At 39.9% G+C, this 13,319-nt stretch overlaps 1 long non-coding RNA gene across 1 annotated transcript; it reads right to left on the bottom strand.

Annotated features, from left to right (window-relative positions):
• Positions 1-2,480: 2,480 nt before the first annotated feature.
• Positions 2,481-11,505, bottom strand: LOC143963776 (uncharacterized). Its single transcript, XR_013271038.1, has 2 exons — positions 10,480-11,505; positions 2,481-4,282 (listed from the first exon to the last, which is right to left on the bottom strand). It is a non-coding gene; the product is annotated as an uncharacterized LOC143963776 (long non-coding RNA).
• Between the last annotated feature and the right edge of the window lie 1,814 nt (positions 11,506-13,319).

Raw genomic sequence — 13,319 nt, 5'->3', positions numbered from 1 at the left:
TGAATGTAATTTGTCGCATCTCAGGCGATTTGACTTTTAATTTTAATTTTAATTTCATCAGGTTGCATATGTAGTTTGGCACATAAGATCTTTTGGCCTGTATTTTTAACATACTTGAGAATGTGTGTTTGAATAGATATTCTTTAGGGAAGGATCCTGGCCTGTTCTAACATCATTAGTTCCTGATTTTCTACTGTTTTGTAGTATTATTTTAATGAGTCTGATTGGTAATTCCCGTCATTAGTAATTAATGTTTTGGGACCCCTCTTTCTATGATGGCCCACAGATTTATTACATTTAGTGTTTGATTCAAATCTTCCTTTGGGCGGAGCTGGGGCTTTTCTTGGTGTCCTTAGCTCTTTATGTGATTCTGGGGTCGGCAGTATACAGTGTCATTATAAATAGGGTGAGAGGGAATACTGTGCTTTTTGCAAAGACCGTATCCTGGCTCCCCATTCATTGATTCTCCATAAGACCCTTTTTGTAATGGAGACCTGTTTTCTAGGTAGCGCCAATTAACCCGATAATATTCTTTTTATTTCACTTTTAAAAGGAACCCTTCTAAGGGGTTTCCTTTCGTCCGGGGGGCAGCAGCCTATGTAGTGTTTTTACATGCAGGTACTTTAGATTCATACAGAGCTTTTTATTTTTATTTTGATTTGGCTTAAGCCTCTCCTGGTGCTGATTAGCGCGGTTTTTTTATATAGATTTTTATTTCTCATTATTACAATAATACCAGCACTAGTGAAGTGTCTAGCACCAAGTGACCCCGAGATACATGGCCCTAAAGTCGGGTCACAAAATATTTTCGAATGCGGTTGAAATAATGTCGAATCATGTTGAAATCATTTTGAATGCAGTTGAAATAATGTCGAATCATGTTGAAATCATTTCGAATGAGGTTGAAATAATTTCGAATCATGTCGAATTCATTCGAATTCATTTGTTATATTTCTTTCGTATTCCTTGTAATTTGTTATTTTTTTATTCGGACATTCAGATGCATCCAAATGTCCGAAAGATGCAAAATTCGGCCGAATTTCAATTCGTTACGAAACGAATTGCACAAGCCTAGGGAAAACATAGTCCCTAAGTCGCTTTCCCAAGCCTGCAGAAAAGGCAATTCTTGTGGAGTCTCCTGTTCTATTAACATACTATAAAAATAAGACATCAAATGTCTCAGTTCATCTCCTTTCAAACAGATCTCTTCAAACTCAGTCCATGCCCTTATTTCTACATATACTTTTGATTTAGATCTAATAAAGGCTTCTAATTGCCTCATTCTGAAGGGATTTAACTCTAATGTCATTCCTTTTTCAATATCTTTTTTTGTCATTAACCGATTGCCTACCGAGAAATGACAAATTCTGCTCATACCTCTGTCTAGTATTGCTTTGAATTTTGGATCCGTTATTCCCGGTAGAAATGCCGGGGTGCCCAGGATGGGAAGGAGCGGACTGGGAATTCTTGAAATAGATGTTTTTCTAAATACTCTTTTAGTTATTCGTAATGTCTCCCCTAGTATTGGATGCTTTCTCATTCCTGCTGGTATTCCTGCTGGTATTTCTGTATCTGGAATCCACACTAATCCTTCCAATGGGATATCTATCGCTGCTTGTTCTGTCTGTATCCATGGTTTTTCGTTTTTAAGCCTACACCATTCCACTACTCTGGCTAAATGTGAAGCTTCCTGATATTTTATTGGGTCTGGGAGTCCTATCCCTCTTTTTTCCTTTGGGGAGTACTAAGATATCTCAACGTACTCTTGCTGGTTTACCAGCCCAGATGAACTTCATAAATCTTGATCTAAGATCCTTAAAAAAGCTTGGAGGGATCTTAATCGGTATAGTTTGTATTAGGTATAGAAGTCTTGGCATCACATTCATCTTAATAATATTGGTTCTCCCAAACCACGTAAAAATTTCTTTGTCCCATTTTTGAAGATCACTTTTGATCTGTCTTACCAGTGGGATATAGTTAAGTTCGGACAGTTCATTTAGATTTTTTGACATTGTAAATCTAAAATCAAATTGTGTGGATATTGCTTGAAGCTGAGATGATTCTATTTCTACCCCCATTGCTTCTGATTTTCCATAATTTATTCTAAAGTTAGATATTTTCCCATATTCTCGGAGCTCCGTTAGAAAAGATGTAATTGGGGACGTTACGAAAAAAATCTAATCATCTGCATAAGCTGCCAACTTCTGATCTTCATTTTTTATTTTTACCCCCCTGATATCCACATTGGCACGTATTTTCCTTTAAAAAGGTTCTATTGTCAAAATGAATATCAGGGGTGAGAGGGGACATCCCTGGCGTGTTCCATTTAAGATGGAGAATGGCTCTGATAATCTATCATTCACTTTCACCCTAGCACTTGGTTTTGAATATAAGTTAAGGATTGAAGAATAATAATATTGTCTAATATTCTATATCTCAGAGGCGTTTCCGAAACCAATAGCATTGATAGTCAAACTGACTTAAAAGAAAGTGTGCGTTTATTTGTCACACAGTTGGCATCATAAATACAATGTAAAAAGTATAATAGTTCAGTTCAGTGTAGGTAAAATATATAAAATTGAATAGTTGTCAAGCTGTAATAAGCTTATGAAAAATATGTTTGTTTCAGTGGTGCTGTCTTCTGTCCATATTGACCTCGTGTGTGTCCTCCAAGAAGAAGCAGGAAATGACGTTCTTAGACTTCTGGCAGAATTCAGCTGTCCCAAGCCATCAGTCTCTGTGTGAATATGTCAGTATCATGTGTGGGTGTCTGAGTGTGAGTGCCCGTGTGAGTGTCCCCCAGAGCTCTGAAAACATAGGCTTAAATATTACATGCGAACGTCATAACCTCACAAACTTAGTACCTTGTATGGCACACATTCATGTCTGCTAACTTCTGCAATGTGCGATCCAAAAGTAGAATCATATGGAGCTTGATTGACAAGCTCACATGTAACACTCCATACGTGACATAATGTGCTGTTCATATAATGTCATAACCATACATTTTATATAATATGAACACATATTAGCAACTTTACATTAAGTAACTATATACTAATATGTATTAACATGACTGAGACTACTCTAAACTTATTTTAACAAGATATAATCCACAATGTATCATTTCTTTAACTACGTAGACACATGTCTATTTTTGTCTTCTCATGACATTCTGTACCAAGATACAATATATGTCATGCTCAAACTGATTACATTCAGAAACTTATTAATAACTCTGCTTTTGATGAGGATATGTTTCACTGAACACTTGATCAAGGTCATTCACACATACTATTTATTATGATTAATCATAAAACCAAATATGTTTTGCAAGCTTGCCATAAATATATTATAACACCTATAAGTGCCGAATTATGAATTTGGAATAATATTTTAACAATCCCCCCTGAATTATGATTAATCATATCAAATTGATCAAATACATTCATAACATCATTTATATCACATTCACTCATCCTTGTATCAAATGATCGGACACAATATTCCTCAGAACTGAAGCAGCTAGAAATAACTCTCATTCTAAATGCTATTCTCTTTACTTTTAACTCCTCTAAGATGTATCTATCCAAAATCTGAAAATAATTGTATAGTTTCTTTTTTTTTTTTTTTTTTTTTTTTTTTTTTAAGTATAACATAATCATGACTCATATCAATAATTAATAATAATAATAATTATTATAATTATTATTAAAATTAATAAAGGATGCAATAATATATTTCCATATTTGTGCTCAAATAATATTTTAGCTCTTTGGAAATATACTTTACACTCTAAAACTTGTCATAACGTTCCATAGTTCTATTAATAGTGATATGTTTCCTAACTAGAATGAATAATTGTGCACTTGTAACCTAAAAATATTCAATATATGAATAAGAAAAAATAAATAAAAATAATAATAATAATGATAATCCTAACTTAATATGAACATTAATATCAGAATAATTGGATTATCAAAAAAATATATATGTGGATAAATGTTTCAGTCCTAAATTGTTTATCTATAGTAGATAGATAAAGTTTCTTCTGATTAATTTTTCTCTTCATTAAATGTCTTTAAAATTTCTTCTTCAAGTTCTGTTAGGTTAGAAAAATCTTGTTGAATAAGATGAATCAGTCATAAATATGAAGTATAAATCTTTTGTCCAATATTCTTTCCGAGAGGATCTCTTCTTTAACTTTGAATTTCCTGATATTCTCTTTGCTCTTCATAGGAGCTTGTTATCCTCCATATTTATTTGATTTTAGATGCCATATCTGTAAAAGAGATGCAGTATCATTAATTAGGCATAAAATATTTCCATTCAATTCTTGTAACTTTTTCTTTATTTTTTTCAACAAATATTAAAACATTGTAGGAAATAACTTTGTGAATTCCTTAAACTATATGTAAAATAATACTATCTTGTATTTCCTTCAAAAGAGAACTTCTGTATGACAATGTACTGTCCTTATCCTGTCTAAAATTACCTCAACTATAAAACATATGTACTGTGAAGTTTAGGTATGACAGAATGCAACATTTCTTCTTAGGCCGCGTACACACGGGCGGACTGTTCGCCCAACCTTGTCCGCTGAACAGTGTTTGGGCGGACAGTCCGCTCGTGTGTGGGCTTTCAGCGGACAGTTTCAGCGGACAGTTGGACGGACAAAGTCTTTCGGAAATTCCGAAAAACTGTCCGCTGAAACTGTGTTTGAGCGAACAGTCCGCCCGTGTGTGGGTCTGTCCGCTGTACTTTCGAAATGAGCGGACTGTTCCCGCTCGGAAAGTCCGCCCATTTCGAGCGCGTGTACAGGTAGGCAGGGCCCGCGAAGGAGACGTCGCGGGCTCCGCCGCCTGGAATGGGCTTAAAGGGGAACCCCAACGCCGAAAAAAATCGGCGTGGGGGTTCCCCCAAAGTCCACACCAGACCCTTGTCCGAGCACGCTACCCGGCCGGCCAGGAAAGGGGGGCGAGCGAGCGCGCCCCCCCCTCCTGAGCCGTACCAGGCCGCGTGCCCTCAACATGGGGGGGTGCCTTGGGGAAGGGGGGGCCGCGCGGCCCCCCCACCCCAAAGCACCTTGTCCCCATGTTGATGAGGACAAGGGCCTCTTCCCGACAACCCTGGCCGTTGGTTGTCGGGGTCTGTGGGCGGGGGGCTTATCGGAATCCGGGAGCCCCCTTTAAGAAGGGGGCCCCCGGATACCGGCCCCCCACCCTATGTGAATGAGTATGGGGTACAATGTACCCCTACCCATTCACCTGTGAAATAAAGTACAAAAAAAAACACAACACAGGGGAAAAAATATTTTATTGCACAGCTCCGGGGGTCTTCCGTCTTCGGGGGTCTTCTCGCCGGACTCCTCCGCTATGTGTGTGTAGCTCTTTTACTAGCGGAGGAGTCCAGCTTTCTTCCTCCCCGCCGCCGGCCTCTTCTCCCGACTTCGGGGGTCTTGTCCCCCTCTTCGGTTCTTCTGCCGGGCCACCGCGCCTTCTTGTAGCTCTTTTACAGGCGGTGGCCCGGTCTTCTGTCGCCGCTGTCGCTGTCGCCGCCTTCCGTTCTTGTTCTTCTTCTTGTTCTTCTTCTTCTTCCCCAGGAGATGTTGACACGTCGCTCCCTCCGGCCGGAATGCCAGAGCCGCGCTGTGCGGTCACTTATATAGTGACAATGGGGCGGGGTCACATGGTATATGTCACATGGGTTGGTCACATGGGTTGATGTCACATGGGGACTATGACATCGTAAGGGGGCGGGGTCACCATGTGACCAACCCATGTGACATATACCATGTGACACCGCCCCATTGTCACTATATAAGTGGCAGCGGAGCGTGTCCCTGGCATTCCGGCCGGAGGGAGCGACGTGTCAACATCTCCTGGAGAAGAAGAAGAAGAACAAGAAGAAGAACAAGAACGGAAGGCGGCGACAGCGACAGCGGCGACAGAAGACCGGGCCACCGCCTGTAAAAGAGCTACAAGAAGGCGCGGTGGCCCGGCAGAAGAACCGAAGAGGGGGACAAGACCCCCGAAGTCGGGAGAAGAGGCCGGCGGCGGGGAGGAAGAAAGCCGGACTCCTCTGCTAGTAAAAGAGCTACACACACATAGCGGAGGAGTCCGGCGAGAAGACCCCCGAAGACCCGAAGAGTCCGGCGAGAAGACCCCCGGAGCTGTGCAATAAAATATTTTTTCCCCTGTGTTGTGTTTTTTTTTGTACTTTATTTCACAGGTGAATGGGTAGGGGTACATTGTACCCCATACTCATTCACATAGGGTGGGGGGCCGGTATCCGGGGGCCCCCTTCTTAAAGGGGGCTCCCGGATTCCGATAAGCCCCCCGCCCGCAGACCCCGACAACCAACGGCCAGGGTTGTCGGGAAGAGGCCCTTGTCCTCATCAACATGGGGACAAGGTGCTTTGGGGTGGGGGGGCCGCGCGGCCCCCCCCTTCCCCAAGGCACCCCCCCATGTTGAGGGCACGCGGCCTGGTACGGCTCAGGAGGGGGGGCGCGCTCGCTCGCCCCCCTTTCCTGGCCGGCCGGGTAGCGTGCTCGGACAAGGGTCTGGTGTGGACTTTGGGGGAACCCCCACGCCGATTTTTTTCGGCGTTGGGGTTCCCCTTTAAGCCCATTCCAGGCGGCGGAGCCCGCGACGTCTCCTTCGCGGGCCCCGCCTACCTGTACACGCGCTCGAAATGGGCGGATTTGCCTCCACCTTACGTGGGCGAGTCCGTTCATTTCAAAAGTTGAGCGGACTGTTTGGCAAACAGTTCGTTGAAACAGTCCGCTCGTGTGTGCGCAAGTCCGCTCATGCAAATTTTGAGCGGACTGTTTGCCGAAACTGTTTGACGAACAAGGTTGGGCAAACAGTCCGCGCGTGTGTACGCGGCCTTAGTCATGATACAAATCCATATTTTCACAAACAAAGATTTTATATCACCCAGAGACAACAAAGGACTATGCCTTTGTTCTCATTTCAAAAAGATTAAAAATATGCGTAAGTGTATTCTGTGTTGAAGCTTTTATTCTAGTGTTAGAATGTTCTTCAGTAACAAGTACTGATTTTATGTCCTTCTCTGTTCTTATGCTGGAAACCTGAGATGAAGACTTCTCAGATACAGTTGTATAAACATGTGCTGGTGTACATTTCTGAAGATGTCTTCCTTCTACATGTAACTGAATGTGTTTGCCTGATAAAGCTCTGAACCATAGAGGATATCTTTTACGACATTCTTTAAAACTATCTTCCTCAAAAATATCTTTTAGTGAGCAATCAGGTGTCTATACAATGATTTTGTTTGATTTTACTATGCTCTCTGTAGATTTAATTGCATAGTAAACACTTAGCAGTTGCTTTACACCTGGCTCAAAAGTCTTTTCCAAAAATGATAAAACTCTGGAGAAATAGGCAATTATTTTCTCCTTACCTTTTAGTAATTCAGACAATGTTACTGAGATGGCATTCTCAGATACATGAGTTTTCAAAACAAAAGATATTTCAGAACAAACCTCTACTGTATTTAATGCAGGAGCATTCTGCAAATCTTTTTTCAACATTTCAAAGGCATTTTTCTCATTTGGACCCCATTGGTCAACTATATTACCTTTATTTCTCAAAAGATTATAGAGTGGATTAACTTTTTCTGCGAAACAGTGTACAAACTCTTTGCAAAGATTTGTTTTATGCAAAAATTGATGCAATGCCTTATGAGTTGTTGGAGTTGGAATTGCAGTGATATCTCTAACTGTTTCTTGCAACAGTTGTCTCTTTCCTTGACTAATTTGCATGTGAAGGAATTTCACTTGACTTTTCATCAGCTGAACTTTTGCCGTGTTTAACTTTAAACCTTCAGCTTGTAACATCATAAACAACTCAGACAAAAGAGCAATATGTTCATCGATATTCTGAGTACTCAGCAAAATCGTATCTACATGCTGACAAATGCAGTCTGGCCTAGAAAATTTTGAAAGTATTTTTGCTATAGTTTCATGAACTATACCATCACCAATACCTAGACCAGGTATTAATCGAGTGAACGTATAAGTCTCTTTTCTGAATGTGAATGCTAGCTTGTACTGACAACTATTCGTTAAAGGAATGGAAAAATGGCTATTAGCAATTTCTAGTACAGAGAATACTTTGTCCTCAGCATTCAAATTTAACTTGATATTAGATTTATCAGGAAGAACTGGGTTATTTGTGATGTGTTTATTCAATGTCCGCAAGTCAACTGATAAAGAATATGAATTATCAGTATTTTTGATAGGCCAAATACAGTTATTTACCACTGATTTAGCTTTCTTTACAATTCCAAGTTGTACAAACTCTTGAATAATGGCAGAAAGTGAACCAATTGATTCTAGTGGTAACTCATACTGACTAAGAGGTTCTGGATCTTTTCCTTCAATATTCAATTCAGTAATTTTCAAAGTTCCAATATCATTTTTAAACTTTGACCACAAACTTGGAAAACTTTGTACCACTTCCTTTAAAGCACAATTACCATCAACATCAGGCCACTTTTGTTCTGTAGACATATTGGTAAGGGAACCAACATTACTATATACAGAGGGATCAATAAGCACTGATTTGGGCCTAGATGGATCTTTCCAAATACTTTTATTTGTCAAATCAATCACCCACTTTTGTTCATTGATTACATCAATGCCAAGTATATTCTCTGCTTTGTGACAAACCCAAATGTTAATTTTAGTTTTCACTAATCCAGGTACCTCAAATGTTACATTAGATACCTGTCTAGCAGTGGAATTACCTGTATTATTAAAACCCACTATATTGCACATAGGAGAATTAGGTTTCACAGGTATGTTTTCTCTGGTAAGGCTAATCTCAGATCCACTGTCAATGAGACAATTAATATTTTTACCATTCAGCAAACATTGTATATATGGTCTACCATTCTCATCCAATATAATTGGTGCTACATATTGTAATGGCAAAGAAATTGAATGCCGATGTGAATCTATTTTTGGCAATGGCAATAAACCCTTTCTTTCAGTGACAGTATTGTCTGAACTGCTGTTAACAGTCAAATTACTGATCTGTTTGACTTCTGTGGCATAAGGCAATTCAGTCAAAATTTCATCTTGACATGAAACAACAGGTTGTACAAAAGCTGATTTTTCATTCTCCATATCTTTAGTTTTTATTTGTGAATCTCTCTTAAATTTACAGCAATGTTTTCTCATATGGTCAGATCTAGGACAGTAAAGACACGTGATAGGCTCTCCTTGCCTCACTTGCCTGCACCTGTCCTTGTCATTCCTGCTATGACCTGTCGTTTCTAACATGTCTGCAGCCTGACTATTTTTGTCACATTGAATTATAGCTACCTCATGTGTGAGATTGCTTTGATTCAATTGCCTTCTAATTTTATCAATGAAACTTACTACATCATTTAAATTTTGACGTTCCTGTGCTATGGCTACTGAAGTTGGGTCAAGGTATTTAAATTTTTTTATGAAAGCTATTTTTAAACCTGGGTCATTGTCATTATCTACTCCAAATATCATTTCATAAACCTTGCAAAATTTTATTTTAAACCCAAATGGATCTTCTTCTACAGTAGTCTGTAATAGATCTAACATTTCTATGGTTGGTATTTGCTCACCAGTTACACATAACAATAATTGTCGTAGTCTATCTGTCGCGTCATTTTGTTTTTCCTGACCTTCGTCATCAATAACAATTGAATTAATTAGTTTAGCAAAATTAACAGGAACCCACAACTGAAATATGTAATTGCGCTGATCATTTGACAAATTAAAACGATCCGCAAACATTTCAAATAAATCCCAATTGGAAAATACAGTTGCCTCAATGTCATAAATAGGAAAATCTTTTAAAACTTTCATAAGTTGGTCATGTATTTGCAACTTTAGTTTTGCACTTCTACATAATAAGTTTTTATGTTTCATTTCTACTTCATTAGTAGCATCAACATTCTCCATATCCGAATTTTCCGGAATATAAGAAGGTAGATTAGACTTGGATACAGTCTTTTTGTCATCTATAGTTATTACAGCAACGTGTCTACTGTCATTTTGTAACTCAAGCAAATTCATTTTTTTAGATTCTAATTGTTCTTCAAGATTCTCTATGTAATTACAAAAAATCTCACAGTTTGGACAACTAAGAGAATCTTGGGGCACGTTTTCACGTATTCCTGTGTTTTGTACATTGTTAGTTTCTGTCTGCTTTAGTATACACATATTTTTGGCAGGTAAAATATTAATAATCATCTTATTAAATATTCTCACTAGGTTCAAAATGTTCGATATCTTTTTACGCTCTTTCATAACAGTAAATTTATTTTTCTCTATCTGCAAATTGGCTTGTAAACATTCATTGTACATATATGCCCATAAGTCACTGTCATTTGGGTAAAAAGACACATCTTTAAACTCTAGCTTGCTTTCTCTTGCTATATCATCAATAAATTCCATAACATTTACTCACCGTATTTCGAAGAATTTCTTGTCTTCAACCGTCTGATACTGGACTGTTGACCACATTTGATGCAACACAAACGCCTCTTGGTTGATAGGTTCTGAACCGTCTTTATTCTCGAGCCTTGAATCTCCGCAAGACTGCGCTAATATCTCCCCCCTCAGCAAGGATCGAGATTTCCGTAAAAATTGAGAAATGACGGCACTGTCTGGCTCGCCAAATTGAAGAATAATAATATTGTCTAATATTCTATATCTCAGAGGCGTTTCCGAAACCAATAGCATTGATAGTCAAACTGACTTAAAAGAAAGTGTGCGTTTATTTGTCACACAGTTGGCATCATAAATACAATGTAAAAAGTATAATAGTTCAGTTCAGTGTAGGTAAAATATATAAAATTGAATAGTTGTCAAGCTGTAATAAGCTTATGAAAAATATGTTTGTTTCAGTGGTGCTGTCTTCTGTCCATATTGACCTCGTGTGTGTCCTCCAAGAAGAAGCAGGAAATGACGTTCTTAGACTTCTGGCAGAATTCAGCTGTCCCAAGCCATCAGTCTCTGTGTGAATATGTCAGTATCATGTGTGGGTGTCTGAGTGTGAGTGCCCGTGTGAGTGTCCCCCAGAGCTCTGAAAACATAGGCTTAAATATTACATGCGAACGTCATAACCTCACAAACTTAGTACCTTGTATGGCACACATTCATGTCTGCTAACTTCTGCAATGTGCGATCCAAAAGTAGAATCATATGGAGCTTGATTGACAAGCTCACATGTAACACTCCATACGTGACATAATGTGCTGTTCATATAATGTCATAACCATACATTTTATATGATATGAACACATATTAGCAACTTTACATTAAGTAACTATATACTAATATGTATTAACATGACTGAGACTACTCTAAACTTATTTTAACAAGATATAATCCACAATGTATCATTTCTTTAACTACGTAGACACATGTCTATTTTTGTCTTCTCATGACATTCTGTACCAAGATACAATATATGTCATGCTCAAACTGATTACATTCAGGCCGCGTACACACGCGGGGACTGTTCACCCAACTTTGTCCGCTGAACAGTGTTTCGGCGGACAGTCCGCCCGTGTGTGGGCTTTCAGCGGACAGTTTCAGCGAACAGTTTGCTGAACAAAGTTTTTCGGAATTTCCGAAAAACTGTCCGCTGAAACTTGGTTTCAGCGAACAGTCCCCTCGTGTGTAGGCTTGTTCGTCAAACTAAGTTCCGCGCATGCTCAGAAAGGATTTACACGCCGAAAGTTGTAATGCAGTGTATAGGACGTTGTATTTTCCGTCCCGTCGTACGTGCCGTTCACGTCATCGCGCACGGTTTCAGCAAACTGTTCGTTCGTCGTGTGTGGGCAAGTCCGTCCATGCTAATTTTGAGCGGACTGTTTGCTGAAACTGTTTGGCCGCGTACACACGCGCGGACTGTTCGCCCAACCTTGTCCGCTGAACAGTGTTTGGGCGGACAGTCCGCTCGTGTGTGGGGCTTCAGCGGACAGTTGGCCGAACAAGGTCTTACGGAAATTCCGAAAAACTGTCCGCTGAAACAAGGTTTCAGCGGACTGTTCGCTCGTGTGTAGGCTTGTTCGGCCAACTAAGTCTCGCGCATGCTCAGAAAGGATTTCCACGTCGGAAGGTTGCATTGCAGTGTATAGGACGTCGTATTTTTCGTCCCGTCGTACGTGCCGTTCACGTCATCGCGCACGGTTTCAGCAAACTGTTCGTCCGTCGTGTGTGGCCATGTCCGTCCATGCTAAGTTTGAGCGGACTGTTCGCTCAAACTGTTGGACGGACAAAGTTGGGCCAACAGTCCGCGCGTGTGTACGCGGCCTTAGACGGACAAAGTTGGGCGAACAGTCCCCGCGTGTGTACGCGGCCTCAGAAACTTATTAATAACTCTGCTTTTGATGAGGATATGTTTCACTGAACACTTGATCAAGGTCATTCACACATACTATTTATTATGATTAATCATAAAACCAAATATGTTTTGCAAGCTTGCCATAAATATATTATAACACCTATAAGTGCCGAATTATGAATTTGGAATAATATTTTAACAAGGATCCATCTCAGCATCCCCTCCCCCAGGCCTATATGTTGTAATACCGCTTTTAAGAATATCCAATCTACCCGATCAAAACGCTTTTTCTGCATCTGCGGATACTATCACCGTTGACTTATGCAATTTTTGTACCAGGTAGATTGTGTTCACCACTCATTGTGTATTTTCTCTTCCTTCTCTCCCTGGGACAAATCCCACTTGATCTGGGTGTATTAATTCCGGTATCAAATTTATCAATCTCATAGCTAATATCTTTGTGAACAATTTAAGGCCCACATTCAACAACGAAATAGGTCGGTAGCTGGGACACTGAGAGGGATCCTTTCCTTCTTTTGGTATTACTGTTATATGCGCCAGTAACGTTTCTGTTGGAATTTGCTTCCCTCCCCGTATTGAGTTATAAGCTTCCATAAATCTCGGAGCCAGTTTCTCCGCGAACATTCTATAATATTCTTTTTTTTTTTTTAAGGGGAAGAGGGGGGGGGGGGGGGGAGGGTGGACCGTGTCAGTGTGTTTTTATTTTTTAGTATTTTTTATAATTAATTTAATTTTTATTGTTTATTGCAATTCTTTTTATTATTATTATTATTAGCCCTGTTGAGGGGCTTTGGTAAGATATCAGGGGTGTCAACAGACCCCTGACATCTCCCCTTTGAGGCAGGGAAAGAGACTGAGGACACGTTTCCCAGTCCCCTTCTCAGCAGCCTTGGCTGCACTGAAAATGAATGAAGAGAAGACGGAGGCTCCTCTCC

This window comes from Lithobates pipiens, unplaced genomic scaffold, assembly GCF_037356315.1.
Source record: "Lithobates pipiens isolate NorthernLeopardFrog02 unplaced genomic scaffold, aLitPip1_a1.2 Scaffold_8, whole genome shotgun sequence".
Taxonomy (NCBI): Eukaryota; Metazoa; Chordata; class Amphibia; order Anura; family Ranidae; genus Lithobates; species Lithobates pipiens.
This window is presented reverse-complemented; position numbering and strand designations above follow the sequence as displayed.